The following is a 15,131-nucleotide window of genomic DNA, read 5'->3' as shown; positions in this document are numbered from 1 at the left end:
TTTCTAGAGTTACAACAGGTGCCTCTCGAGTTACCACGAGGCCCTCAGGGACTCGATCTGGTGGCCTTAGGTAAGGCCAGTCTCCATTCGAGTTGCTAGTGGCCACTCAAATTGCTCCCCAGTCCATGCCGAGGCCTCAGACCTTGTGTGGACTCGGGCTTGGATCCTGAGGATTCCTCTCCAGTGCTGTCATGGATCTTGGTGTTCTTCTGGAATCTCTTCAGGGGACTTAGTCCTCCTCTCCAGTGGGGACATGCACGTCCGCTTTGCTCCCATGCTGTATCAGCAGTGTCAGGATTCCCATCGCATTACTAACGTGATCTGTGACTTTTCCTTGAGGCTTTCCCACGAGGCTTTCCCACAGGGCTGTCACACGTGACACCATTTTTGATTCGATACTCGGTGTGAAATTCGAGGCAGTGCAGGGAAATCAGTTCCCTCAGAGTGGACTGAGACATTTGGGGGTCTTTTGCAATGGGGCACGAACCCTGTAGTTCCTCTCGACTTTCTCATTTAGACCGCCTCCTCTTGAGATGCGACGTGAACGCCAGGAATCCTTTCCCGACGAAGCAGGGAAAGGATCTCTCATCTCCAATTAAGAGGTGGAAATGAGGCTCCTCTTGTGGTTTGCTGGACCCTCTTTCTTCCTCTCGAGTGGAGACCGGATTGCTGGGGAAGTTCCTGAGTTGCAGCAAAAATGTGAAGGACCATTTCGAAGTTTTAGACGGATTGTGCGTTTTGCCAGGATGTGCCTCAGTGTAAAAGGGCCTCATCTCTCATGAACCGCTTCATCAGGTTTGGCTCAGGCGCTGCTTCCCCTGAGCTAAGGCTGTGGGCGGGAGCCCAGAGACTCAGAGCTAGGCCCAAACCACCTGTGCACTTCTCTGATGGAAGGACAGCACTCAGGAACCCACGTTTGAGAGGCACAAAAGCCAGGCACCTACGGAGTCAGCATCCGAGTGTGGGAGACTGCAGGCCTCATCCACAGCCCCAGGGAGCCTGGTGCTCCTACTGCAGAGGTGAGTTTGGGGGGCCAAACAAAACTGAAGGAGCCCTGCAGTTTCACCTCCCTCCTTGGCAGTGTGCAAACAACAGGCATCTAAGCCCTCCCCAAGGACGCCTGGGGCCTAGGTACAAAGGCAAGGCAAGAGCAGAGCTGAGGCCAGGAAGGCGACAGTGGCGTCTCCCAGGCTCGCGCAGCCTGCTCATTCCTGGGCAGGAAGCCTAGCAGCGAGGCAAGTCTGGGCAAGGCTCGCCCAGGGCAGAGCAGCCTCACGCCAGCAACTCGGCCACATCGGGCCTCTGAGCGGAGCTGGAGCTCTGCCGTACAGGAGGCGCACACGGGTCCAGCCAAGCAGGGCTTTACACGCACGCGGCTGGGCTGCCTCTTCTTCCCCGAGGACGCTCGCTTCCGCGAATGCTGTTCAGTCGGCTTCTAGGAGGGGGCGCTCTGTGCCTCCTGCAGGTCTTGGCTCACAGGCTGCTTGCCCTGAGCTGGGGCTGTGGGCGGGAGCCGAGACACGCAGGGGCAGGCCCCAACCAGCTGCACACGTCTCTGCGTGGGAGGAGAGTGGTAGGGAGGCTTCATGTGTGAGGCAGCTGCTGGGCGCCCACAGAGTCAGCCTCCTAGTGTGCGGGGCTACAGAGCCCTGCTAGGGGCCCTGGGAGCCTGGTGCACTCCGTGCGGTGCTGACTCTGGGCGGCCAAGCAACCGCTGGAGGAGCCCTGCACTTGCCCTTCCTTTCCCTCCGACAGAGCTCTTCCTGCTGGAGCCCTTGGCAGTGTGCATGCGACCGGCCCCTGAGCCCTCCCCAAGGACGCCTTGAGCCTAGGTGCAAAGGCAAGGTAGGAGCGGAGCTGAGTCCAGGAAGGCCCCAGTGACGTCTGCCAGCCTCGCGCAGCCGGCTCCTTCCTGGGCAGGAAGCCTAGCAGCGAGGCAAGTCTGGGCAAGACTCTCCCATGGCAAAGCAACCTCGCGCCAGCAACTCTGCCAGATCGCGCCTCTGAGCAGAGTTGGAGCTCTGGAGTCCTGGAGGCACACTCGGCTCCAGCCAAGCAGGGCTTGAGCTGCACGAGGCTGGGCGGCCTCTTCTTCCCAGAGGTTCTACTTCCCCGCATGCTGTTCACTCGGTTTCCTGGCGGGGGCGCTCTGCTCCTCCTGCAGGTCTTGGCTCAGGGGCTACTTGCCCTGAGCTGGGGCTGTGGGCGGGAGCCCAGGCACGCAGGGGCAGGTCCCAACCAGCTGCACACGTCTCTGCTGGGGAGGAGAGTGCTAGGGACGCTACGTGTGTGAGGCAGCTGCTGGGCGCCCACGGAGTCAGCCTCTGGGTGTGCGGGGCTGCAGACCCCAGCCAAGGGCCCTGGGAGCCTGGTGCACTCGGTGCGGCGCTGAGTCTGGGCGGCCAAGCAACCGCTGGAGGAGCCCTGCACTTGCCCTTCCCTTCCCTCTCACAGAGCTCTCCCTGCTGGAGCCCTTGGCAGTGTGCACGACACCGGCCCCTGAGCTGTCTCCAAGGACGCCTGGGGCCTAGGTGCAAAGGCAAGGAAGGAGCGGAGCTGAGGCCAGGAAGGCGCCAGTGGCGTCTCCCAGCCTCGCGAAGCCTGCTCCTTCCTGGGCAGGAAGCCTAGCAGCGAGGCAAGTCTGGGCAAGGCTCGCCGAGGGCAGAGCAGCCTCGCGCCAGCAACTCTGCCAGATCGGGCCTCTGAGCAGAGCTGGAGCTCTGCTGTCCCGGAGGCGCACTGGGCTCCAGCCAAGTAGGGCTTGAGCCCCACTTGGCTCGGCTGCCTCTTCCTCCGTCGAGGAGGCTCGCTTCCCCGCATGCTGTTCACTCGGCTTCCAGGCGGGGCCGCTCTGCGCCTCCTGCAGGTCTTGGCTCAGGGGCTGCTTGCCCTGAGCTGGGGCTGTGGGCGGGAGCCCAGACAGGCAGGGGCAGGCCCCAACCAGCTGCACACGTCTCTGCTGGGGAGGAGAGCGCTAGGGAAGCTACGTGTGTGAGTCAGCTGCTGGGCGCCCAGGGAATCAGCCTCTGGGTGTGCGGGGCTGCAGACCCAAGCCAGGGGCCCTGGGAGCCTGGTGCACTCCGTTCGGCGCTGAGTCTGGGCGGCCAAGCCACCGCTGAAAGAGCCCTGCACTTGCCCTTCCCTTCCGGGGTCCAGCCCCGGTGGATCCAGGGTGATTCGAAGGTGGGGGGAAGGAGTCGGCGTCTTTGTAAAAATACATATTTAATCACAGATATAGAGAGATTAGAAATGGATATTTTAGTAGGAAGATTAATGGAGAAAAGGGAGCTGAATAACTTGGATTACGTGGAATAGCATCCATGCTCCAGATGGGAATTCAGCCAATAAAACCGGGAGCAAGAGAGATGCGACATGGGGGAATCAGTCTTTCCAGAAACTGATCCGATTTCTTTATTTTTGGGTTTGCTTATATACCTTTTGTTAAACATAGGGATGAATACAGAGTCACGCGGGGGTCAGCAGTCCTGACCTTTATCAAAATCAGGTGCTTCACATAAATGTACAAAAAAAAAGGTCTTAGGAATATTACATCATCTTCTGGCCATGAGTGAGACCTGCTGACATTTTATGATCCTTTCTTTCTGATAACCAAAAAACTTATTTTTTCCAAGGGTGTTTTTTCTTAAACCAGGCACCACTCTCCAAATAAAGTTGCATTCCTATAAGGTGAGGGTGTCGTGAGTTACAATCAAGAAAGGAGTTTATTTAACCCAAGGTTAACAAGATTAGTCTTAAAGGTTAATACTTATTTCTCCTATATGCTTAAAGGTTAATACTTATTTCTTCCTATATGCTAGTTATATTCATTATAAGAGTAGGGAACATGGAGATTTAGCAGCAAACATCAGCCCAACAAATGAAAATCCTTTCACCAATGCTCCCCTTAAGATCTATTTAGTCTTAAGATATGATAAAGTTACATTCTTACATAGGAAGGACACAGTGATTTATAACAAAGTACAGTGATCTATTACAAAAGAGAAAATCCATTAACTCAAAAAGTCTAGTATTGCTAACATCAAAAACTACTATATTTCCTTTGCTATACTCCAAATACATTGATTAATATATTCCCAAGAGCCTAAGGATATGGAGGCCTGGCGGCAATCATTGACTCAACAAGAAGAAAAAGTCCTATGCTAATTAAGACTCTCAAAATACTCCAAAACTCTGCTGTTTATGGTTGAGAGGTAGTAAACAATCATGTGGCAGGAGTATGGATAATCCTCTCACACAAGCTAGTCTGTCAGCAGAGAGGTTTGACCTGAGACATCCTTGTCCCACCCAGAGCAGGGAATTAGTGGCAATTATTGACACAACAAATGAAAAACCCTTCACCAATATAATTCTTAACCAACACACTATACTAATAATTTCCAACTCCCCAAAAGAATTCGCCATTAATAAGTCTAAAACATCTCGTGCCTCTCAGGTTAGGAGGCTGCAGACAATCACATGTAGCCGGACAAACCTATACAGGTGGGCTAGATAACCTTCAGAGGAGTCCGTATGCTGAAACACTCTTATCACGCCCAGGAATTTTTGTTGCCTTGGAGCTGCACGTTTACTCCTTCTCCGAGAGAAACGGTTATGGGGGAGAGCCCCCCGTAAAGCCAGAGGTGTAGGAGAGAGCATAAAACAGACTCTGGTTTTGGGGTTAGATGCTCGGGAACACGGGGTTTCCAGAGGATTGATCACGCCTTTGCGTATGCAAGCCTCCTTCCTCATGAACTTGCCATGGGCGGAATTCCTCAGGCTGGCCCCCGGCACTTCACTTCCCTCTGACAGGGCTCTCCCTGCTGGAACCCTTGGCAGTGTGCACGACACCGGCCCCTGAGGCCTCCCCAAGGACGCCTGGGGCCTAGGTGCAAAGGCAAGGAAGAAGCGGAGCTGAGGCCAGGAAGGCGCCAGTGGCGTCTCCCAGCCTCGAGCACCCTGCTCCTTCCTGAGCAGGAAGCCTAGCAGTGAGGCAAGTCTGGGCAAGGCTTGCCCAGGGCAGAGCAGCCTCTCGCCTGCAACTCTGCCAGATCGGGCCTGTGAGAAGAGCTGGAGCTCTGCCGTCCTGGAGGCGCACTCGGCTCCAGCCAAGTAGGGCTTGCCTTGTCCCACCCAGAGCAGGGAATTAGTGGCAATTATTGACACAACAAATGAAAAACCCTTCACCAATATAATTCTTAACCAACACACTATACTAATAATTTCCAACTCCCCAAAAGAATTCGCCGCTTGGCTGCCTCTTCTTCCCTCGAGGAGGCTCGCCTCCCCGCCGGCTGTTCACTCGGCTTCCAGGCGGGGGCGTTCTGCTCCTCCTGCAGGTCTTGGTTCAGGGGCTGCTTGCACTGAGCTGGAGCTGTGGGCGGGAGCCCAGGCACGCAGGGGCAGGCCCCAAACAGCTGCACACGTCTCTGCTGGGGAGGAGAGGGCTAGGGAAGCAACGTGTGTGAGGCAGCTGCTGGGCGCCCAGGGAGACAGCCTCCGGGTGTGCGGGACTGCAGACCCCAGCCAGGGGACCTGGGAGGCTGGTGCACTCCGTGCGGTACTGAGTCTGGGCGGCCAAGCAACCGCTGGAGGAGCCCTGCACTTGCCCTTCCCTTCCCTTTCACAGAGCTCTCCCTGCCTGAGCCCATGGCAGTGTGCAAGCCACCGGCCCCTAAGCCCTCCACAACGACGCCTGGGGCCTAGGTGTAAAGGCAAGGCAGGAGCGGAGCTGATGCCTGGAAGGCGCCAGTGGCGTCTCCCAGCCTCGCGCAGCCTGCCTCTTCCTGGGCCGGAAGCCTAGCAGTGAGGCGAGTCTGGGCAAGGCTCGCCCAGAGCAGAGCAGCCTCACGCCAGCAACTCGGCCACATCGGGCCTCTGAGCAGAGCTGGAGCTCTGCCGTACTGGAGGCGCACTCGGCTCCAGCCAAGCAGGGCTTGAGCCGCACGCGGCTCGACTGCCTCTTCTTCCCTCGAGGAGGCTCGCCTACCCGCCGGCTGTTCACTCGGCTTCCAGGCGGGGGAGCACTACGCCTCCTGCAGGTCTTGTCTCAGGGGCTGCTTGCCCTGAGCTGGGGCTGTGGGAGGAAGCCCAGGCACACAGGGGCAGGCCCCAACCACCTGAACACGTCTCTGCTGGGGAGGAGAGCGCTAGAGAAGCAACGTGTGTGAGGCAGCTGCTGGGCACCCAGGGAGACAACCTCCGGGTGTGCGGGGCTGCAGACCCCAGCCAGGGGCCCATGGGGCCTGGTGCACTCCGCGCGGTACTGAGTCTGGGCGGCCAAGCAACCGCTGGAGGAGCCCTGCACTTGCCCTTCCCTTCCCTCTCACAGAGCTCTCCCTGCTGGAGCCCTTGGCAGTGTGCAAGCCACCGGCCCCTAAGCCCTTCACAAGGAGGCCTGGGGCCTAGGTGCAAAGGCAAGGCAGGAGCGGAGCTGATGCCTGGAAGGCGCCAGGGGCGAATCCCAGCCTCGCGCACCCTGCTCCTTCCTGGGCAGGAAGCCTAGCAGCAAGGCAAGTCTGGGCAAGGCTCGCTCAAGGCAGAGCAGCCTCGCGCCAGCAACTCTGCCACATGGAGCCTCTGAGCAGAGCTGGAGCTCTGCCATACAGGATGCGCGCTCGGTTCCAGCCAAGCAGGGCTTGAGCCGCACGCGGCTCGACTGCCTCTTCTTCCCTCGAGGAGGCTCGCCTCCCCGCCGGCTGTTCACTCGGCTTCCAGGCGGGGGCGCACTGCGCCTCCTGCAGGTCTTGGCTCAGGGGCTGCTTGACCTGAGCTGGGGCTGTGGGAGGAAGCCCAGGCACGCAGGGGCAGGCCCCAACCAGCTGCACACGTCTCTGCTGGGGAGGAGAGCGCTAGGGAAACTACGTGTTTGAGGCAGCTGCTGGGCGCCCAGGGAGACAGCCTCCGGGTGTGCGGGGCTTCAGACCCCAGCCAGGGGCCCTGGGAGGCTGGTGCACTCCATGCGGTACCTAGTCTGGGCGGCCAAGCAACCGCTGGAGGAGCCCTGCACTAGCCCTTCCCTTCCCTCTGACAGAGCTTTCACTGCCGGCGCCCTTGGCAGTGTGCAACCCACAAGCCCCTACGCCCTCCCCTAGGACCCCTGGGGCCTAGGTGCAAAGGCAAGGCAGGAGCGGAGCTGAGGCCAGGAAGGCGCCAGTGGCATCTCCCAGCCTCGCACAGGCGGCTCCTTCCTGGGGAGGGAGTCTAAAGTCAAGGCAAGTCTGGGCAAGCTTCGCCCACGACAGTGCAGCCTCGCGCCAGGAACTCTGCCATATGGGTCCTCTGAGCAGAGCTAGGGCTCTGCCTTACTGGAGGCGCACTTGGCTCCGGGCAAGCAAGGCTTTCAGCTTCACGGGGCTGGGCTGCCTCCTCTTCCCCGAGGAGGCTCGCTTCCCTGTTGGCTGTGCACTCGCCGATCAGGCTGGGGCACAGGGCTCCTCCAGCAGGTCTTGCCTCGGGGGCTGTTTCCACTGAGTTGGGGCTATGGGCTGGAACCCAGACAGGCAGTATCAGTCCCCAACCAACTGCACATGTCTCTGCTGGGGAGGAGGGTGCTAGGGAACCTACGTCTGTCATGCACTTGCTGGGCGCCCACGAAGTCAGCCTCCGGGTGTGCGGGGCTGCAGACCCCAGCCAGGGTCCCTGGGAACCTGGTGCTCTCCGTGCGGCGCTGAGTCTGGCAGGCCAAGCTAACGCTGGAGGAGCCCTGCAGGTGCCCGTCCCATCCGTCTGACAGAGTTCTCACTGCTGGAGCCCTTGGCAGTGTGCAAGGCACCGGCCCCTAAGCCCTCCCCTAGGACGCCTGGGGCCTAGGTGCAAAGGCAAGGCAGGAGCGGAGCTGACGCCAGAAAGGCGCCAGTGGCATCTCCCAACCTCGTGCAGCCTGCTCCTTCCTGGGCAGGAAGCCTAGCAGCGAGGCAAGTCTGGGCAAGGCGCGCCCAGAGCAGAGCAGCTTCGTGCCAGCAACTATGCCAGATCGGGCCTCTGAGCAGAGCTGGAGCTCTGCCGTCCTGGAGGCGCACTCGGGCCCAGCTAAGTAGGGCTAGAGCCGCACGCGGCTGGGCTGCCTCTTCTTCCCTCAAGGAGGCTCGCCTCCCGCCTGCTGTTCAGTCGGCTTCCAGGCGGGGGCGCTCTGCGCCTCCTGCAGGTCTTGGCTCAGGGGCTGCTTGCCCTGAGCTGGGGCTGGGGGCGGGAGCCCAGGCACGCAGGTGCAGGCCCCAACCAGCTGCACACGTCTCTGCTGGGGAGGAGAGCGCTAGGGAATCTACGTGTGTGAGGCAGCTGCTGGGCGCCCAGAGAGTCAGCCTCCGGGTGTGCGGGGCTGCAGACCCCAGCCAGGGGCCCTAGGAGCCTTGTGCACTCCGTGCGGCGCTGAATCTGGGCGGCCCAGCAACCGCTCGAGGATCCCTGCACTTGCCTTTCCCTTCCCTCTCACAGAGCTCTCCCTGCTGGAGCCCTGGCAGTGTGCATGTGACCGGCCCCTAAGCCCTCCCCAAGGACGCCTGGGGCCTAGGTGCAAAGGCAAGGCAGGAGCGGAGCTGAGGACATTAAGGCGCCAGTGGCGTCTCCCAGCCTCGCGCAGCCTGCTCCTTCCTGGGCAGGAAGCCTAGCAGCGAGGCAATTCTGTGCAAGGCTCGCCCATGGCAGAGAAGCCTTGCGCCAGGAACTCTGCCAGATCGGGCCTCTGAGCAGAGCTCGAGCTCTGCTGTACTGGAGGCTCACTTAGCTCCAGGCAAGCAGGGCTTTCAGCTTGACGGGGCTGGGCTGCCTATTCTTCCCCCGAGGGGCTCGCTTCCCTGCTTGCTGTGCACTCGCCGATCAGGTGGGAGCGCAGGGCTCCTCCAGCAGGTCTTGCCTCATGGGCTGCTTCCCCTGAGTTGGGGCTGTGGGCGGGAACCCAGACATGCAGTATCAGTCCCCAACCAACTGCACATGTCTCTGCTGGGGAGGAGAGTGCTAGGGAAGCTACGTCTGTCATGCACTTGCTGGGCGCCCACGGAGTCAGCCTCCGGTGTGGGAGTCTGCAGACCCCAGCCAGGGGCCCTGGGAGCCTGGTGCTCTCCGTGTGGCGATGAGTCTGGGCGGCCAAGCAACCGCTGGAGGAGCCCTGCAGGTGCCCTTCACTTCCGTCTGACAGAGCTCTCACTGCTGGAGCCCTTGGCAGTGTGCAACCCACAAGCCCCTAAGCACTCCCCAAGGAAGCCTGGGGCCTAGGTCCAAAGGCAAGGCAGGAGCGGAGCTGAGGCCAGGAAGGCGCCAGTGGCATCTCCCAGCCTTGCGCAGCCGGCTCCTTCCTGAGGAGGGAGCATAAAAGCAAGGCAAGTCTGGGCAAGGCTCGCCCATGGCAGAGAAGCCTCGCGCAAGGAACTCTGCCAGATAGGGCCTCTGAGCAGAGCTGGAGCTCTGCTGTACTGGAGGCACACTAGGCTCCAGCAAGCACGGCTTTCAGCTTGACGGGGCTGGGCTGCCTCCTCTTCCCCCTAGGAGGCTCGCTTCCCTGCTGGCTGTGCACTCGCCAATCAGACGGGGGAGCAGGGCTCCTCCAGCAGGTCTTGCCTCAGGGGCTGCTTCCCCTGAGTTGGGGCTGTGGGCGGGAACCCAGACACGCAGGATCAGGCCCGAACCACCGGCACATGTCTGTGCTGGGGAGGAGAGTGCTAGGGAACCTACGTCTGTCATGCACTTGCTGGGCGCCCAGGGAGTCAGCCTCCGGGTGTGCGGGGCTGCAGACCCCAGCCAGGGGCCCTGGGATCCTGGTTCTGTCCATGCTGCGCTGAGCCTTGGCGGCAAAGGAACCGCTGAAGGATCCCTGCACTTGCCCTTCCATTCCCTCTCACAGAGCTCTCCCTGCTGGAGCCCTGGCAGTGTGCATGTCCCCGGCCCCTAAGCCCTCCCCAAGGACGCCTGGGGCCTAGGTGCAAAGGCAAGGAAGGAGCGGAGCTGAGGCTAGGAAGGCGCCAGGGGTGTCACCCAGCCTCGCGCAGCCTGCTCCTTCCTGCGCAAGAAGCCTAGCAGAGAGGCAATTCTGGGCAAGGCTCGCCCATGGCAGAGAAGCCTTGCGCCAGGAACTCTGCCAGATCGGGCCTCTGAGCAGAGCTCGAGCTCTGCTGTACTGGAGGCACACTTGGCTAGGGCAAGAGGACTTTCAGCTTGAAGGGGCTGGGCTGCCTCCTCTTCCCCCGAGGAGGCTCGCTTCCCTGCTGGCTGTGCACTCGCCAATCAGACGGGGGAGCAGGGCTCCTCCAGCAGGTCTTGCCTCAGGGGCTGCTTCCCCTGAGTTGGGGCTGTGGGCGGGAACCCAGACACGCAGGATCAGGCCCAAACCACCGGCACATGTCTGTGCTGGGGAGGAGAGTGCTAGGGAACCTACGTCTGTCATGCACTTGCTGGGCGCCGAGGGAGTCAGCCTCCTGGTGTGCGGGGCTGCAGACCCCAGCCAGGGGCCCTGGGATCCTGGTTCTGTCCATGCGGCGCTGAGCCTTGGCGGCAAAGGAACCGCTGGAGGAGCCCTGCACTTGCTCTTCCCTACCCTCTGACAGAGCTCTCACTGCCTGGGCCATTGGCAGTGTGCAACCCACCAGCCCCTAAGCCCTGCCCAGGACGCCTGGGGCCTAGGTGCAAAGGAAAAGCAGGAGCGGAGCTGAGGCCAGGAAGGCGCCAGTGGCATCTCCCAGCCTCGCGCAGCCTGCTCCTTCCTGGGGAGGGTGCCTAAAAGCAAGGCAAGTCTGGGCAAGGCTCGCCCAGGGCAGAGCAGCCTCGCGCCAGGAACTCTGCCAGATCGGGCCTCTGAGCAGAGCTGGAGCCTGCTCTACTGGAGGCACACTTGGCTCGGGCAAGCAGGGCTTTCAGCTTGAAGGGGCTGGGCGGCCTCCTCTTCCCCCAAGGAGGCTCGCTTCCCTGCTGGCTGTGCACTCACCAATCAGGCGGGGTAGCAGGGCTCCTCCAGCAGGTCTTGCCTCAGGGGCTGCTTCCCTGAGTTGGGGCTGTGGGCGGGACCCAGACTTGCAGGATCAGGCCCCAACCACTGGCACATGTCTGTGCTGGGGAGGAGAGTGCTAGGGAACCTACGTCTGTCATGCACTTGCTGGGCGCCCACGGAGTCAGCCTCCAGGTGTGCGGGGCTGCAGACCCCAGCCAGGGGCCCTGGGAGCCTGGTGCTCTTCGTGAGGCGCTGAGTCTTGGCTGCCAAGCAACCACTGGAGGAGCCATGCAGGTGCCCTTCCCTTCCCTCTGACAGAGCTCTCACTGCCGGCGCCCTTGGCAGTGTGCAACCCACCAACCCCTAAGCCCTGCCCTAGGACCCCTGGGGCCTAGGTGCAAAGGCAAGGCAGGAGCGGAGCTGAGGCCAGGAAGGCGCCAGTGGCATCTCCCAGCCTCGCGCAGCCTGCTCCTTCCTGGGGAGGGTGCCTAAAAGCAAGGCAAGTCTGGGCAAGTCTCGCCCAGGGCAGAGCAGCCTCGCGACAGGAACTCTGCCAGATCGGGCCTCTTAGCAGAGCTAGAGCTCTGCCTTACAGGCGGCTCACTTGGCTCCGGGCAAGCAGGGCTTTCCGCTTGACGGGGCTGGGCTGCCTCCTCTTCCCCCGAGGGGGCTCGGTTCCCTGCTGGCTGTGCACTCGCCAATCAGACGGGGGAGCAGGGCTCCTCCAGCAGGTTTTGACTCAGGGGCTGAGTTCCCAGAGTTGGGGCTGTGGGCGGGAACCCAGACACGCAGGATCAGGCCGGAACCACCGGCACATGTCTCTGCTGGGCAGGAGAGTGCTAGGGAACCTACGTCTGTCATGCACTTGCTGGGCGCCCACGGAGTCAGCCTCAGGGTGTGCGGGGCTGCAGACCCCAGCCAGGGGCCCTGGCAGCTTGGTGCTCTCCGTGGGGCCCTGAGTCTGGGCGGCCAAGCAACCGCTGGAGGAGCCTTGCAGGTGCCCTTCCCTTCCCTCTGACAGAGCTCTCACTGCCGGCGCCCTTGGCAGTGTGCAACCCACAAGCCCCTACGCCCTCCCCTAGGACGCCTGGGGCCTAGGTGCAAAGGCAAGGCAGGAGCGGAGCTGAGGCCAGGAAGGCGCCAGTGGCATCTCCCAGCCTCGCGCAGCCGGCTCCTTCCTGAGGAGGGAGCATAAAAGCAAGGCAAGTCTGGGCAAGGCTCCCCCATGGCAGAGAAGCCTCGCGTCAGGAACTCTGCCAGATCGGGCCTCTGAGCAGAGCTGGAGCTCTGCTGTACTGGAGGCACACTTGGCTCCGGCAAGCAGGGCTTTCAGCTTGACGGGGCTGGGCTGCCTCCTCTTCCCCCTAGGAGGCTCGCTTCCATGCTGGCTGTGCACTCGCCAATCAGACGGGGGAGCAGGGCTCCTCCAGCAGGTCTTGCCTCAGGGGCTGCTTCCCCTGAGTTGGGGCTGTGGGCGGGAACCCAGACACGCAGAATCAGGCCCGAACCACCAGCACATGTCTGTGCTGGGGAGGAGAGTGCTAGGGAACCTACGTCTGTCATGCACTTGCTGGGCGCCGAGGGAGTCAGCCTCCAGGTGTGCGGGGCTGCAGACCCCAGCCAGGGGCCCTGGGAACCTGGTGCTCTTCGTGAGGCCCTGAGTCTGGGCGGCCAAGCACCCGCTGGAGGAGCCCTGCAGGTGCCCTTCCCTTCCCTCTGACAGAGCTCTCACTGCCTGCGCCCGTGGCAGTGTGCAACCCACCAGCCCCTAAGCCCTCCCCTAGGACGCCTGGGGCCTAGGTGCAAAGGCAATGCAGGAGCGGAGCTGAGGCCAGGAAGCCGCCAGTGGCATCTCCCAGCCTCGCCCAGCATGCCCCTTCCTGGGTAGGGTGCCTAAAAGCAAGGCAAGTATGGGCAAGTCTCGCCCAGGGCAGAGCAGCCTCGCACCAGGAACTCTGCCAGATCGGGCCTCTGAGCAGAGCTGGAGCCTGCTCTACTGGAGGCACACTTGGCTCGGGCAAGCAGGGCTTTCAGCTTGAAGGGTCTGGGAGGCCTCCTCTTCCCCTGAGGAGGCTCGCTTCCCTGCTGGCTCTGCACTCGCCAATCAGACGGGGGAGCAGGGCTCCTCCAGCAGGTCTTGCCTCAGGGGCTGCTTCCCTGAGTTGGGGCTGTGGGCGCGACCCAGACTTGCAGGATCAGGCCCCAACCACCCTCACATGTCTGTGCTGGGGAGGAGAGTGCTAGGGAACCTTCGTCTGTCATGCACTTGCTGGGCGCCCACGGAGTCAGCCTCCAGGTGTGCGGGGCTGCAGACCCCAGCCAGGGGCCCTGGGAGCCTGAGCTCTCCGTGTGGCGATGAGTCTGGGCGGCCCAGCAACCGCTCGAGGATCCCTGCACTTGCCCTTCCCTTCCCTCTCACAGAGCTCTCCCTGCTGGAGCCCTGGCAGTGTGCATGTCACCGGCCCCTAAGTCCTCCGCAAGGACGCCTGGGGCCTAGGTGCAAAGGCAAGGCAGGAGCAGAGCTGAGGACATTAAGGCGCCAGTGGCGTCTCCCAGCCTCGCGCAGCCTGCTCCTTCCTGGGGAGGGTGCCTAAAAGCAAGGCAAGTCTGGGCAAGTCTCGCCCATGGCAGAGCAGCCTCGCGACAGGAACTCTGCCAGATGGGGCTTCTGAGAAGACCTAGAGCTCTGCTGTACTGGAGGCTCACGTAGACCCTGGCAAGCAGAGCTTTCAGCTTGATGGAGCTGTGCTGCCTCCTCTTCCCCGAGGAGCCTCACTTCCCTGCTGGCTGTACACTCGCTGTTCAGGCGGGGGCACAGGGCTCCTCCAGCAGGTTTTGACTCAGGGGCTGTTTCCACTGAGTTGGTGTTGTGGGCGGGTACCCAGACATGCAGGAACAAGCCCGAACCACCTGCACATGTCTCTGCTGGGGAGGAAAGTGCTAGGGAACCTACGTCTGTCATGCACTTGCTGGGCGCCCACGGAGTCAGCCTCCGGATGTGCGCGGCTGCAGACCCCAGCCAGGGGCCCTGGGAGCCTGGTGCTCTTCGTGAGGCGCTGAGTCTGGGCGGCCAACAACCGCTGGAGGAGCCCTGCAGGTTTCCTTCACTTCTGTCTGACAGAGCTCTCACTGCTGGAGCCCTTGGCAGTGTGCAACCCACAAGCCCCTAAGCACTCCCCAAGGAAGCCTGGGGCCTAGGTGCAAAGGCAAGGCAGGAGTGGATCTGAGGCCAGGAATGCGCCAGTGGCATCTCCCAGCCTCGCGCAGCCTGCTCCTTCCTGGGGAGGGTGCCTAAAAGCAAGGGAAGTCTGGGCAAGGCTCGCCCATGGCAGAGAAGCCTTGCGCCAGGAACTCTGCCAGATCGGGCCTCTGAGCAGAGCTGGAGCTCTGCTGTTCTGGAGGCCCACTTGGCTCCGGCGAGCACGGCTTTCAGCTTGACGGGGCTGGGCTGCCTCCTCTTCCCCCGAGGAGGCTCGCTTCCCTGCTGGCTGTGCACTCGCCAATCAGACGGGGGAGCAGGGCTCCTCCAGCAGGTCTTGCCTCAGGGGCTGCTTCCCCTGAGTTGGGGCTGTGGGCGGGAACCCAGACACGCAGGATCAGGCCCGAACCACCGGCACATGTCTGTGCTGGGGAGGAGAGTGCTAGGGAACCTACGTCTGTCATGCACTTGCTGGGCGCCCACGGAATCAGCCTCCGGGTGTGAGGGGCTGCAGACCCCAGCCAGGGGCCCTGGGAGCCTGGTGGTCTCCGTGAGGCGCTGAGTCTGGTCGGCCAAGGAACCGCTGGAGGAGCGCTGCACTTGCCCTTCCCTTCCCTCTCACAGAGCTCTCACTGCTGGAGCCCTTGGCAGTGTGCAAGCCACCGGCCCCTAAGCCCTTGCCAAGGACTCCTGGGGCCAAGGTGCAAAGGCAAGGCAGGAGCGGAGCTGACACCAGGAAGGCGCCAGCGGCATCTCCCAGCCTCGTGCAGCCTGCTCCTTCCTGGGCAGGAAGCCTATCAGCGAGCCAAGTCTGGGCAAGGCTCGCCCAGAGCAGAGCATCCTCGTGCCAGCAACTATGCCAGATCGGGCCTCTGAGCAGAGCTGGAGCTCTGCCGTACTGGAGGCGCACTGGGGCCCAGCCAAGTAGGGCTAGAGCCACACGCGGCTGGGCTGCCTCTTCTTCCCTGGAGGAGGCTGGCCTCCCCCTGCTGTTCACTCGGCTTCCAGGCGGGGGCG

This window comes from Ovis canadensis, chromosome 8, assembly GCF_042477335.2.
Source record: "Ovis canadensis isolate MfBH-ARS-UI-01 breed Bighorn chromosome 8, ARS-UI_OviCan_v2, whole genome shotgun sequence".
Taxonomy (NCBI): domain Eukaryota; kingdom Metazoa; phylum Chordata; class Mammalia; order Artiodactyla; family Bovidae; genus Ovis; species Ovis canadensis.
Note: the sequence above shows the minus strand (reverse complement) of the source record.